Source organism: Staurois parvus, unplaced genomic scaffold, assembly GCF_062004578.1.
Source record: "Staurois parvus isolate SC_StPar_1 unplaced genomic scaffold, SC_StPar_1.0 ptg001133l, whole genome shotgun sequence".
NCBI lineage: Eukaryota > Metazoa > Chordata > Amphibia > Anura > Ranidae > Staurois > Staurois parvus.
In genome coordinates this window covers 726999-742817 of record NW_028318929.1, presented here as the reverse complement: position 1 = coordinate 742817, position 15819 = coordinate 726999, and the positions used below count along the sequence as shown (strand labels likewise).

Sequence of the window (15819 nt, the reverse complement as noted above, 5' to 3'; positions counted from 1 at the left end):
ACATCGATCGGTATCCATTAGCTGGAAAATCGTTGTGCAGGGTGCAGTTGGGTGTGGCATTGTTACGCACGTCACAACATGGTTGTAGATCGGTTAGCCCTTCATTCACGAGTTTGGTGAGAAGGTCTGGGGTCTGACGCCGCGATCGTGACACCATGCACTAAGGTAACAGACCGGCGTTGCAGTGCACAGTAACAAACTACTATTTATTGTGGTGCATTGCGTCAGGGGTTCTGGTTTTAAGTGGTTTGATAGCTCATTCTTTTTGAATGGGCTATCTTAACGCACATGTGTTTAACAGACAGCAGTGGACAGCCAAGTAGGTATCCAATGAAATATTAACGGTGTGTTAGAGTAGGAGATAGTTAGGAACTTCTCAGTTGAAACCATAACATTAAAACCAACCCATTACGGGTACATCCTTGACAAATGCAATCTGTCCCACTCTGGCCAAAATTGTCATAACAGCATGGGTACCCCACTTTGGTTCCTGGTGAGGCTTGTTAGTCTGGTTACACTAAGCAGGTGCCTGCATTCTAAAGCCAAATTTTGTAGTGGTAGAACTTTATCAGAATACAGACAGGTACCCATTAGTCATGTAGATTAAAGCTGTCAGAGCACTCAGACTTTATTTGTGTGAGAGCCAGGCCCCATTCCCAGCTCTCTCAGGCTTGTTCTTTTGCTCAGGAATGATAATAATGCGTATTTCCTTACTGACGAAAGAAAATCTGGCAAATCCAACATTTCTCAGGCAATGCATATGGAATATTATTTTTATAGCCGATTTTGATGAATGCGTATAAATGAGCCTGTCTTGATGCGTGAATTATAAAACATATACAGTACGTTGTTGCAATTCCAACATTATATAGGGCAGTTTGAGAATTGTCTCCATTCCAAAGAATGTCTGGTATAGAGATAGGTTTCCTAGTAGCTGATGCTGAATTCCCTGTGGATTTTCCATAGTGGCACGTGTGTCTTCGCCTTTTGAGAAACAAATAAACTACAAAAAAATCTTGCCACTGAAGTCTTTTACACTGCATTCACGTTTTATCATTTCGAGACTACATGCAAAATCCCACCACACATACATGTTTTCACACTACATGCATAGGGCAGTTTGTTCATTCTGTAGCACTGCTCTACGTGCGTCGTATGTGGCCAAGTAGCTTATGCACTTGTATTAAACCCAAACCCTGTATTAAACCCAAAACCAATGTTTTGAGCTTATTTATCCTTAAAAGGGATGGCTGCATTCATTTTCTTTTTTTTTTACCTTTATTTTAACCTGGTAATCTAGCCAGTATCACATTTACTGTCTTAGGGTGTCTCCACTCTGGAAGGAGGAAAAAAGGAGACACCTTTTGGACAGCAGCATTCTCAGTCTCAGGAGTGGGTGGCGTTAGACCAGCAGATTTAGATGGACTTGAGTAACAAAATAAAGCAAACAATGTTTTTCCTTTTGGGATAAAGGTTTTACATAAACACCATTGTAAGCACCCCTGTCAGGCATTGCCCCAGAGAGGAAGCTAATTACAGATCATGTATATTTATAGAAGAAACCAGGTCCACAAGGACTACACACAGCAGTCCCTACGGTCTCTACCTCTCTGCTCTACACTCCAACTTTGTAAACTCCACCCCTCATTGATACCTAGTTCCTCACTTCCTGTCTAGCTGGGAGATAAGTAGATGCCACACTGTCCTCAATATGGACCACAGCAGGGTTCTTCATCTCTGCAGAGGTCTAACATGCCCCCTGCTGAGCCAGCGCTAAATTTCTCTGATTACCAGGGATTATGAGGTTTGGCTTCTGCAGTGCTATAGGGGGCCATGTTGGATGTTGGACCTCTGCAGAGAGACCACGGATTCTGCACAGATCCTGTTCTGCAGCATGCTGGCAGGGGACAGGATTTCCTACTCAGGCTGTTGCTGCTTTCTAATAAAAATGAACTGTAAGACTTTGCACACAATATAGCTATATGTAGTTATTTAAAAGGAAAAAAATCAGAACGTAAAAAAAGCTGCCAAAAAGCAGACATGCCCACTATACCCTTCATTAGTGAAAAAAACTTTTTCTGTGCTCCTCTGTGATGTTACCAATTGCCATTCCAGCATCCAATGAGAACTTAGTGGCCATAAAGACAGGAAGATAACAGTTAGTGGCACTTAGCTAAATCAGGCCCAGTAATGATGTGAAACTAAATCAGAGAGGGGCACAAAACAGGCCTTTTTGACTATATAATATAAGGAGCATCATGTGAAGTCTGCTCATAGGTAGAATGTTTTTTTATTTAAAAGGTATAAATTGAGTAGGGTCACTTTAATGACATTAATTATGGGTAACAGCCATAAAGCCCCCTTACGTAGTTTCTGAAATCAGCCTTGTGCTGTTCGAAGGTTGTAAGTACTGACATTCTGAGTGTCTGTGTTGGGATCCTGTCTCTGAATGTCATCACGTAGCCTCATAATGGACTATATCTCACTCACATTGAGACTTTTCTCCTCTAGTAGTTTCCTGTGAGCAACCATTAAAATGTCAGTGAGTCCAGCAGCTGAAGGGGTTAAAGGGGTTTAGCGGAAGGGGCCTCATCTAATCATGTAAACAGCTCCAGTCTTCATCTGGATCCGAGCCTCGGAAAATAAAATGTGCGCTCTTATGTGTTCCCTTGTTGATGTGTGCACAATAGCAAAGCTTGGAAATGGTACAGTAAGATTGGGGGGGATTTTGAGGGTGGACCCATAATAATGTCCATTTGCAGCATAAACATTTAGCAGGAAGTGTCCTGGCAACAATTCCCAATAGGCCATTGCCGGCTGAAACGTGCTTCCAAAGCCAAAAAATTCACTTAGAGGCGTGCAAACAGCGAGACCAATTATACTGAGAATCAGTAGAGGCCACAGGCTGGCCTACAGTATGAATCAGAGCAGGCCTATGAAAAGAGACCTACTCACTAATCCACATTGTGAATCAATTTTATGTGCACCAACTCATTAAAAGCCAATTCCACCTTTCCAACCATGTTTCATGTTACACCTCTATTTAGGTTGTAACATGAAATATGGCTAAAGTCCACACCATTTCCTCCCTCTATATTTCAGGGTTCTTCTCCCCACAGTAAATAGCTCAGGCCATCTTGGCCCAAGCAAACTATTTAAAGGGACATTAAATATGGAGTTAGGCTTTAAGCAGAAGATTGAGCTCATCAGCTGTTGCTCTTTCACTGTCTAGACCAGCCTCTCTCAAACTTTTTCTTCCAACTGAACCCCCTGCAATAATTATTATGTCTCAGGAAACCCCTGCTAAACACAATTTATCGGGGGTCAGTGAACCCCCCTCCTTTCAGTAGTGGTCAGAATACCACCCTTACAGGCAGCCAACAAAATCATTGGTGTCATGCAGCAGTGGTGTTGGCCCTTGAACAATGCAGACACCATCAAGATAGGTCGATCAGCCACAGCTTAAGGAACCCCTGGCAACCTCTAGAGGCATTGTTGTGTTGCAGGAAAAGGAGTGGTGCCTTGATACCAGAATATAGAAATTGAGCCTAACCCACCCTTTCCTGCCAGTAGTGAAAGACCAAGGGAAGTCACAGAAATAGATTTGCTGTCAGATAGTCTTTATACTAACAACCTCCATTTTCATAGTCTTGCCATCCCTGTCTGGTTATAGCAAGTATACAGAGGGTCCAAATATGACCAGGCATCCCAATAGGCATTGGAAGGTGACCTGCTGTACTCAGTAACCAGCACAGTAATAGACCAGGTCTGACACACCCCCTCCTTTTCTCTGCAATACAGGTATGTTTGAGGACACGTGATGGGGGGGGGGGGCGTGGCTGTTACTCAGCTATGCCAGCATAGAGCACTGCAGTGTGAGCTCAGCTTCCTACATTCTTCTTGTTGATTACCCTCTCAGTGCCATGGATTCATGTGTACTTGCCATGCACAGACTTGTAAGGCTACACTAAGTCCTCCAGGCTGTATCTCAGTGTTAAGGAAGAAATCAAGAAACTCTTCCAGAAATGTGCATGCAAAAGCTGCCAGTAACCACTATTGCAAATAGATGTAATTGAAAGAAACCCTCCCATACAGAAATGGAATTCAGAGGCCCCTGTTCACAGTCACTCTGCACACAGTAGGCCTGCCACCCAGGTTTCATATGATACATTCCTGATAAGGATAACAGTAGGATTTTATCATGACCCACATTTTTAATGATACATGAAGCCAAAAACAAACATGTTTACATTCAGTTTCTATATAACTTTAAATGTCTCCCTTATATCCAAGGCATTGTGTCAATGAGCAAATAACGGCTTGATTTCAGGTTTACTCTGCTTGCATTTGACATAAGCTTACTATGCTTCTAAGTTCCATCTGGGTTCCTCCACAGGTACATTTGACCTCTTTCTAAAATGCTTCAAGTTGCTTTTGCATTCCTTTTGATTTGTACGAGAAGAAAAGCAGTTCTAACATGAAGAAAAGTACGTTGGGCCTTAAAGTATCACTGCATTTGTAGTTCAATTACTCCTATTTTACTAACTTCCCTTACCCTCAGCCTTTGTCAGTCAAGGTCACACTGTCCTTTTTCACACTCCAACGCCAAGTCTTCCTCCCTGTGTGTGGCTGCCAGCTTTGGGTTCCTCCAATGTCATGGGCAAACAGAGGGAGCGCTGTCTTAAAAGGGTCGATGGCATGTGTGTAGGAAGGTGTACCTTCTGTTCTGTACGTGGCACTGGGCTGATGCTACAGGCAAATGGGAGTCCGTTAAGGGAATTTGTCGCCTTAAAGCAGGGGTGTCCAAACTTTTTTCAAAGAGGGCCAGATTGGATGAAGTGAACATGGTGGAGGGCCGAACATTTTTCCAAACATTCTTTGAACCATTACAATTAAATGCAAATAAATTATTTTATGCCAAGTTAACGTATTTTTCGCCGTATAAGACGCACCTGACCATAAGACGCACCTAGGTTTTAGAGGCAGAAAACAGGAAAAAAAAAATTCTGAACTAATGGACTGCAGACACAGTACAGGAGATGACCAGAGACTGCGGACAGCACAGGGATGACCAGAGACTGCGGACAGCACAGGGATGACCAGAGACTGCGGACAGCACAGGGATGACCAGAGACTGCGGACAGCACAGGGATGACTAGAGACTGCAGACAGTACAGATGACTGCTGACCTTTGGGGAGGTGGGGAGCGGGTACCTGAATTTGACAGGTACCCGCTCTTACTTCCGCAGTTGTTCTTTGATCTTAACTGTTCCTCGATCCAGCCGCGCGCTGTCTTCCCGGCTTCTGTAATGGCGCTCGGCATGACAGCCGGGTGCCCAGTGCGCATGAGCGAGAAGCACTTGCGCTTTGTGATTGGTCCGGCGGCTTCTGGGATCTGTCATGTGTCCCAGGTACCGCCTTACCAGTCACAAAAAGCACCGCTTCTTGCGTATGCGCACTTGGCACCCGGCTGTCATGCCCAGCGCCCACACTACAGAAGCTGGGAAGACAGCGCGCCGCTGGATAGAGGAACAGGTAAGGTCCCGCTGCAGAGCTGAGCGGCCGGCCCGGTATTCTGACACGGCCACGGTGGAAATACCGGACCGGCCGCTCCATATTCGCTCCATAAGACACACTGACATGGAGGGCCATATTAAACCGACCCTCGGGCCGTAAATGGCCCGCGGGCCGGACTTTGGACATGCCTGCCTTAAAGACTCTGTCAGTCCTCCCCGGAAAGGTAAGTATCTGATTTGATGCCAAATTCCCACAATAGTTCAGGCAGATTTATCAATGAGGGAACCTTTTAAATAAGAGATCCCGTGTCATTTGGGTACACTTGAAGTGGTAGGTTAGGATGAGGAACTGGCTGGTTAGGGGTAGTGCTCAGCACAGGGAAAGGTTACTGGTGAGTAGGGATAGTGTTAGGTACATTGTCCAGTGCTGAAGAACCTTCTGAGGATCCCTTTCAGTGGGCCAGTGCAGCGTGGTTATACAAAATACTGCCAACCCTCCAACAGAGGTTGACCTTCAGTAACAAAACTGTAAATCATACTACAATGGGCTGTATTGATACTGCCTTGTTCATCAATGTGCCATAACGTTCTTCCATTGCAAATTCTGAACCGTTACTATAAAACTACAACAGTGCTAAGACCTTGTGTGTGTGTGTGTGGTTCTCCCAAGTGGGTACCTTGTTCAAGGCCCTGCCTACATGTGGCTTGATGTTCAAGCAACACGTCCATGTTTTAGCAGTCGGACCCCCCCTCAGTGTTTCAGTGTACCTCTGCTGCTCTCCCTATGCTCCCCAGTGTCTTGTGAACCTTCTGAGTACTCCAATGTATTTCCTGCTCCAGTGACCATATGCTCTTCAGCCTGCATTCTGCTGCAGTGACACCATGGATATCCACCTGCAGCCTATTGCTGTGACCCCTGTGCACCTAAGACTGCTCCTGTAACCCCTATGCACTTAAGTTTCTATTCAACTCCAGTGAACTCTGTGCACTTCAGCCTGCATTCCTGTGATCCTGTACACCTCAGCCTGTGTCTTTGCTCCAGTGATCCTGTGCACTTTAGTTGTATCCAACTCCAGTGAACTCTGTGCACTTCAGCCTGCTTTCCTGTGATCCTGTGCACCTCAGCCTGTGTCTTGCTCCATTGATCCTGTGCACTTCAATTGTATCCAACTCCTGTGACCTTATGCAGTTCAGCCTGCATTCCTGTGATCCTGTGCACCTCAGCCTGTGTCTTGCTCCAGTGATCCTGTGCACTTCAGTTGTATCCAACTCCTGTGTGACCTTAGCAGCATGCTTGTGCTGTAAGAGATTCTTCCCTGCATACCTATACTCAGTCTTGGGTAACTGCCAGTTTGGATGAATCAGAGGGATGCAGCGTGGGAGTCATCAGCAGCAAAACTCATCACTCCTTATGGAGTGCTCTCACCTTCATTGAATGAGTGGGTATGCTGACTCCATTCCCTTCAGTGTCATTGTGTATCCAGTCTCCCCAGTGTCTTATGAACCTCCCGAGTGCTCCAGTGTATGTCTTGCTCCAGTGACCTCATGCTCTTCAGCCTGCATCCTGCTCCAGTGACACCGTGCACATCAGCCTGCTCCTGTGACCCTATGCACTTCAGCCTGCATTCTGTCCTGCGATCCCATGCACCTCAGCCAGTGACCCTGTGCACTCCAGCCTGTTTCTAGTGTTCCTGTGTAACCTCATGAGCATTCCTGTGCTGTAAGAGACTCTTCCTTGCATACCTATGCTCCGTCTTAGGTAATGCCTATTTGGCCAAATCAGAGGGCCGCAACCTGGGAGTCATCAGCAGGAAAACCCATTACTCCTTATAGGGTGCTCTGGTGAAGACCAGTTGACTTCTTAGACCCTGTCCTTTGGCTGCTGTAAGGGCTCTCACTTTTACTGAATGAGCATGCACTCTGACTCCATTCCCTTCAATGTCATGGAGTATCCAGTCTCTGCAATATTGTTTGCCTTTTTGTGACTCTGCAAAGTACTCTATGGCCTACCCATGGTCTAGCCTCAGTTGCTACTACCAAGTTCTGGTCAGACAGCTCACCTCCAGTGGGAATGGATTTCCCATCCATGACAATCATATACTTACTTATCCCTGATCTAGAAAAATTTGCCAAAATCTTGATGACTGGGCCCAAATGTGTACCACACCCACCATTCAGCTCTATTGGGAATTGGTACTTCCCTGGAGCACGGAGTATGAACTCTCCATAGGATTAAATGTAGCACTAAAAGCTGCAGTTATACTTTGGATTTTCAACTGATTTCCATAATTTTTTCATTGTGTATTGAAAGACAAGCAAGCCAAGATTTGTATCTAATCATGCTATCATTTACCATATGTTCAATTTAAATGCTATAATGCATTTGAAACACATCAACATGATTCAGAAATAAAGTGAGCAAGCCAAGAATTTTGTTTAAACATTCTATAATTTATTGAATAAATTTAAATACGTAGCAAGTAAAGCCTGCCACAATGACTCTAAGGTCAGCCCACAGGGAGCTCTCAGCAGTTGCTTATACGGTCAGGCCTGTTTTTGCTGGAAATCTAACACATGAATCACTAAAGCATGGAGCAGCAGGGAGGTGAAAAAAGACATCTATACTACTGTATCTTCTGAATGGGTGTCGGGAGATTCCTTATTAAAGTATATGTAAATCCCCATTATTAAAATCTCTAAAATCTCATATAAGCGTAATGTTAAAACCCAACTCGGGGATAATTATTTATTATATAAATGGTCCACCAATGTTTTTTTTTTTTTTTTAAATCTCTGGTTGTAGTAAAACTCCCCCCCCCGGCACTGTCCCCCACAATAATGCAATAATTTAGATTTACCACAAGGTGTCCTCAGTTCTCCTGGTTGAATAACACTTAGCATTTTTCTACCTAGAATACTGAGGACATACAGTACCATAAATAAGGATTTTATTCATTTTTTGTTAAATGCAATTATTTATGATACACAGGGCCTTAGTAAACTGAATGCCATTCATTAAGGGTTCACGCACAACTGCAGCAGCTACTGCTGCTCCTCCGAAAAGCAATCCACACTTGGATTGCTTTATTATTTATTTCAGGTACTTATATAGCGCCATCAATTTACGCAGCGCTTTACATATATATTGTACATTCACATCAGTCCCTAACCCTCAAGGGGCGTACAATGCTTTTCAGTGGTGATTGACAGGTGGTGAGGAGGCAATATGTCACCCCCTCACTAACTGATTTAACCTTATAATTGGTGTACTACCATGCCGCAGTCAAGTGAATTGCACATGTTTGTGGTGCAGTTCTGGAGCTGCCCCATAGAACTGCATTAGTCGTGTTCGTTGGCAGCACTGCCCTCTAAAAGTGACATGCTGTTTAAGTTTTGCCACAGCCGCAAAGTTAAGCATTGTGGCTGTGGCATGTGAATAGCCATGAGCGACCGTATGTAAGTGTTAAGGCTGATCAGATGGAGAGGAAACGGGCGGACTGACAACTCATGGGGCCCCTGTGTCCTTGGCCAAACTCAAAAAAGCCTATGAAAAAGGTACCAGGGGCATCTCGTGGGGCCCCCTACTGACCCCGGGCCCTTGGGCAGTGCCCGAGTTTCCAAATGGAAAAAAAACACACATGTAAACGAGCCCTTAGGGTTTACATCTGCTTTAAAGTAACTCAGTAGCTACACAAAACTAATTCACCAAGGAGTAGCCTGTAAAAGAAGATTACTAATAATTATCCTCTGTCTAGATCTTTAGCCATCGCTGGTATCTGACACTTTCAGCTGTGTTGATGCCTTGTCCCTCCACTCAATGCTATGGTTCCACACACTGGCCACTATTTCACTGCCCACTGGGAATATTTGGGAAATTTGGAGTCACTGCCCACTAGGAACATTTGGAGTCACTGCTCGCTGGGAACATTTGGGAAATCTGGAGTCACTGCTCACTAGGAACATTTGGGAAATCTGGAGTTACTGCTCACTAGGATCATTTGGGAAATCTGGAGTTACTGCTCACTGGGAACATTTGGGAAATCTGGAGTTACTGCTCACTAGGAACATTTGGGAAATCTGGAGTTACTGCTCAGTGGGAACATTTGGCAAATCTGGAGTCACTGCTCACTGGGAACATTTGGGAAATCTGGAGTCACTGCCCACTAGAAACATTTGGGAAATCTGGAGTTACTGCCCACTAGAAACATTTGGGAAATCTGGAGTTACTGCCCACTAGGAACATTTGGAGTCACTGCTCACTGGGAACATTTAGGAAATCTGGAGTCACTGCTCACTAGAAACATTTGGGAAATCTGGAGTCATTGCTCACTAGAAACATTTGGGAAATTTGGAGTCACTGCCCACTTGGAATATTTGGGAAATTTGGAGTCACTGCCCGCTAGGAACATTTAAGAAATTTGGAGTCACTGCCCACTTGACAGGCGTTAGTCATCTTCTTTTTCAAGCTCCTTCTTGGTCTATTTGGTTTGTGTAGTGACAGGGTTGCTTTAACTTTCAATTAAAACCGTGTTTGGCATTCATCCTAGATAACCTACTTGCATAGAAAAGGAGAAGCATAAGTCTTGGATGCACAAAGGGATGTTGCTAGGATTCCAAAAGAGCTGGGACACCACTGGGCACTCTTTCAATTTGAAAAGATAATGCAATCAACAAACAGTGAACATGGCCACACTGTTGATGTAGCATGGTCACTTTGACAAGTCCTTACAAAAAGAAAAACAGCACTATTGACTATAGAGAGTAGATAAATGTATAATGTATCAATCATAAACTAAAGGTAGCACTACCCTCATGAGGACTGGTGTGTTGTGCACAACCAGGCAACAGGTAATTCTCACACCATCGTGCATCCAGAGACGAGGACCAGTCCATTGGCTTAGTTTTGTTATTTTTTTTAGGAGAAATTAGCTTGTATGGGGAATAGGAATTATGGGATGCCCACTTTAGCTTGAAACAATGGAAGGGGACAGTTCCCTCCTATGTACACAGGCAGATCCTGGACTGTTCTTTTCCTGAAAGCCGCCAGTCTTTGCGGATCAGTAGAAGCTGCCATTCACAGGCGAGGAACTAGCAGCCCCTCAAAAATCACTTTGCTTCTCAAAGCTACATGCAAAAACATCTTCTTCCCCCTTATAGAGCTGCTCCCAGCTCCACAGCCTGCAAGCACTACCAGCCCTCCTGGCTTCTTGGCAGATCTCCCCGGACAAAGATTTAAGGACTGAGCCCAGTGCTGTCTTTAGAAAGCTTGCTAAGTGTGGCAGTCTTTCCCGTTGTAGATCACAGAGTGAACCCCCGAGACCTAGGGGACTTTCCTAGGTACCGACAGTCTCCTCAGCACTCCATCTTCCATCCCACTCCTCTGTGAGCCTGCCTCTCCCATATTTATAGGACAGTCCACCACTCTACCAGGGCCTCCAAACCTGGGATTAGACAAACCTCCCATGAATATGCAGATTAGGCCTCTACCTCTTCCTACTTACCGACTTTTGGAAGGTGCTATGGTCCTCCAGAGTCAGGCGGAGGCGATAGAGCCACAACCTGTTGAGACATCCAGCTCACCTGCAACAACCCAACCTAAATCCCATGACTCACATAACTTACACAACTACCATGAGTCACACACAATGATTTTTCCTATACTACACTACACCCACTCCAATGGCAACACCCTTGACCTTGTATTCACCCACCTATGCACTCCCTGTAATCTTTCTAACACCCCTTTTCCTCTCTCTGATCACAACTTTATCAGCTTTTCACTCTCCCTGCCTCCCATGCCTCCAACCAGCAAACCGTTACCTGTAGAAACCTCCATCACCTCAGCCCTGACCTTCTCCACTCCGCTACTGAGTGCCTCTATGATGAAATTGCACCCCTGTCCTGCCCAAAGCTGACCACATCTGCCTACAACAACTATCCATCATCCTCCCTGTACGCTCTTGCTCCTCTTTCTACACGCAGAACCAGGCCTCGCCTGTCACAACCCTGGCAAACAGATGACACCAGAAGTCTCAAGAGATGCAGCCACACTCTTGAGCGAGCATGGCGTAAAAATAAATCCCTGGAAAACCTTACCCTCTACAAATCTGCTCTCCTCAAATACAACTCCAGCCTCCACGCTGCTAAGCAAACCTACTCATCATCAAGACCCTCTCATCCAATCCTTGTCAAATCTTCTGTACCCTTAATTCCTTACTCCACCCCCCACCAACTTACTTACTGCACAGGAGATTGCCAGTCACTTCAAGAAGAGGATCGACACAATTCGTGAAGAGATGTCCAGTGTCAAGCTTTCTCCTCTAACCAACATACCAGGCCCAACACCAAACTCATCACTCTCCTCCTTCGACCGGGTTACCACCAAGGAAGTTACCGAACTCCTTTCCAAGGCCCACTTCACCACCTGTCCCCTGGATCTTGTCTCCTCACAACTGCTGCAGCCTCCTTCCTGCTCTATCCTAAACTCTCTAACCCACATCTTCAACCTCTCACTCTCCATGGGCACCTTTCCCTCCCCACTCAAATATGCACTGGTTACCCCCATCCTCAAAAAACCCTCGCTGGACCCTACCTGTTTGAATAACTTAAGACCCATCTTCCTGCTCCCATTTGCCTCCAAGCTTATCTAGCGCCTTGTTCACAACCGTATGAACTGCTACATCACCGACAACAACCTTCTTGATCCCCAACAGTCTGGCTTCTGCCCTCAACATTCCATAGAAACTGCCCTACTAAAACTCACTAATGACCTACTAACTGCTAAAGCCAACGGCCATTACTCCATACTCATACTCCTTGACCTTTCCGCTGCCTTTGACACAGTCGACCACCCGCTCCTCCTCAGTAAACTCCACTCCATCGGCCTCCGTGACTCTGCTCTCTCCTGGTTCTCCTCTTACATTTCTCAGCGCACTTTCAGTGTCACATACAACTCCTCCTCTTCTGCTCCGCTTCCTCTTTCTGTTGGAGTACCACAAGGTTCTGTTCTTGGGCCCCTCCTTTTCTCTCTCTATACCTCCTCCCTGGGCCAACTGACAACCTCCCATGGCTTCCAATACCACCTTTATGCTGATGACACCCAGATCTATCTCTCCACTCCCCAGCTCACCCCCTCACGTATCACAAATCTACTAAACGACATATCAGCATGGATGTCACATTACTACCTTAAACTCAATCTTTCAAAAACTGTGATTGTAATATTTCCTCCTCCCCGATCCCCCACTCATGACATTACCATTAAGATCAACAGCACAACCACTGGTCCTTCCCCTCATGCCAGGGTGCTAGGCGTAATCCCAGACTCTGACCTCTCCTTTGGGCCCCACATCCACTCACTGGCTAAATCCTGCCGCCTCAACCTCCGGAACATTTCCAAAATCTGCCCCTTCCTGACCAATGACACCACAAAACAACTTATCCACACCTTGGTTATATCCCGCCTCGATTACTCCCTCCTCACTGGTCTACCGTTACACAGGCTATCCCCCCTTCAGTCTATTATGAATGCTGTTGCTAGACTCATATACTTTACCAACCGGTCAGAGACTGCTGCCCCTCTCTGCCAATCCTTTCACTGGCTTCCACTAACCCAACGTATAAAATTCAAAATACTAACTACAGCTTACAAAGCCATCCACAACACTGCCCTTAGCTACATCACCAACCTCATCCACAGATACCGCCCAAATCGCCCACTCCGCTCCTCCCATGATATCCTCCTCTCTAGCTCCCTCATCACCTCCTCCCACGCTCACCTGCAGGACTTCTCCAGAGCCTCTCCCATCCTCTGGAACAACCTACCACAGCATGTCCGGTCAGCCCCCACCCTGTCTGCCTTTAGGCGATCTTTGAAAACTCACTTCTTCAGGGAAGCCTACCCCACCTCCACCTAAGAACTGTACTTGAATCACCTCCGCCAGATCATCCTCCGCAGCTATCACCTTTTGTATCATCTCTCCCTTTCTTTAGATTGTAAGCTCCATAAGCAGGGCCTTCCTATTCCTTCTGTACTGAAATGTATTGTAATTGTACTGTCCCTAATATTGTAAAGCGCTGCGCAAACTGTTGGTGTTATATAAATCCTGTATAATAATAATACACTATCCTAATAGCAAACTAAAGAGTGCTACATAAAGAAATCAAATAAACAGACATATACAGTACATACATCTCTAAGGCCCCTTTTATATGTGATGGATTCCGTTCTGATCAGCATAGGATCAGCTCACAAATCCCCTGCAGATTGGAGCAGAGTGGGTGGGTGAGATATACACTTAGTTTAGGCAGAGCAGACACGAACAGACCCTGCTGTGCTCTATGGTAGCCTGGAGTAAACAGACTCCACTGTCCATTTACACCCGACTACCCTCGGATCCATTCCACCTGTTTTTTGGGGTTTTTTTGGCAGACTGGATTGGACCCAGAGGTTGGCGGTTGTAAGTGGACACAGGTCTGTTTATACCCTCCTGTCCATAGGAATTCATGGACCTTCCAATCAAGTCCGCCTAAAGAATTGGCAGGTGGACCTGATTGGATCACCTGTATGAAAGGGGCCTAAGCCATAAACTATCAACATTATGCCACAACAACAGGGGGCCTTAGCTTAAAGATAATAATGACTACAGCATTAACAATATATAGCTCAGCAGCTGATCAATTTAATTGAAAAACAGAAAAAAACATTTGACATTTAACAAAGGATTCCCAAAGCCCATTAGTTAGCTAAGGACAGAGCACAGCATATGAAACTTTTTAGGCCTGGTTCACACTATAGAAACACATTTTGACTCGTTTTTAATGTGTTGCTGTGCATTTTTGATGCTTTCCAGTTAATTTTTTTCCCTCTTTTTCTTAAATTTAAATAGGCACATGTACGTTCCAGTGCATTCTTGTGTTCTGGTGCGTTTTACTGCCTTCCAGTACAGTTCTGTGCAGGAAAAAATAAGCCTGTTCTATTTTTTTTCTGCATCCAGAATGCACTGGAGCTGCAAGCACTGATGTGAACTATGACATTGACAACCATATAACCTACTTTCTGTGCGTTTTTGATGCAGAAAAAAAACTGAAACACATGTAGCATGAACTGGCCCTTAAGGCCAGTTTTTTTTATTGAAACTTCAGACTACGCCATCTGATATAGCACAAGTCACTGCTGTGATGAGTTCTGTAAAAAAAAAAAAAAAATCTTTCTACACAGCTGAGAGTGATACAAAACTAATTAAAGACTAGTACTCCACCTAATGGATGGATAGAAGATTGAATTTTATAAGTACTTTGCTAAATAAATAAATAAATCCACTATACATCCTATCAGGGAAGGCCAATGACCCACATAGTTAGGTTATCATAAAGCACACATACCTCATTTTAAATCATTGGCTGTAAGTAAAAGCTCTCATTTGCTTGTGCAAGCCTTGGCAGTGAAGGACAAGATGGGAAGAAACCAGACTGGTTTGGCCTTCATATTTGGTCATTATAGCATGGATTACTATAGTAGTACCTCTAACTCTTCTATTCTGTACTCTTTCTATCATATTACACATACTCTATATCCCCCCAAAACTGATTGTAGATCTGTCCATGGCATGCCTTCAATTTCATATGCCTCCTCTTAGTTTGTGCCCAGAAACCCGGAATGAGATGATGAGATCGGTGCATGTTCATGTTCAAGGTTGGCAGTGACAAAGACATCTGTCTACAGAGAAGCCTGATGCCAAGAACAACCAAAAACAGAAAGTACTGCACAGGTTCTTAACAAGCCTCTACTCTCCATCTAGCCACCTTTTGACCTCTGCAGGGAGTATGAACATGCCTCTTCCATGTCTCCATTGATGTATTTGGATAGACAGCAGGGAAGAGTATTTTAATGTCCACAGGAAGTCGAAGGACGTATCTAAATACCTGGAATAAAAAAAGTTCATGTTTTTAAAACCATCCAAGCACACACCCAACCAACATGTATTAAAAACACCCTCCAACTTATTTCATAAGAATAACAGAAATGTGCAAAGTCCAGTGACCCATAGCAAACAATCAGCATTCATTTTTTACTCTTGTGATTGTTCTAAGCCAGCTTATCCCAACCTTATAACCCCAATGGAGCCCTTAAAATAATTTTTAGGTCTCAAGGAGGCCCCTACTAGTATTAGCCCATCGGGGTCATTGGGCAAATGCCTATTACACTGGTAGTGGTCAGTTGGAAGAATGCTCCCCTTAACGTGATGGTCAGAATGCCACCCTTGCCCCTTGCAGTCATGCTGGTGGCCCTGCCAAGTGGTCC

At 44.9% G+C, this 15819-nt stretch overlaps 1 protein-coding gene across 1 annotated transcript in view; it reads left to right on the top strand.

Annotated features, from left to right (window-relative positions):
• Window positions 1-15819, top strand: part of LTBP4 (latent transforming growth factor beta binding protein 4) — a 248222-nt gene that overhangs the window by 122153 nt on the left and 110250 nt on the right. The window lies entirely within an intron of this gene.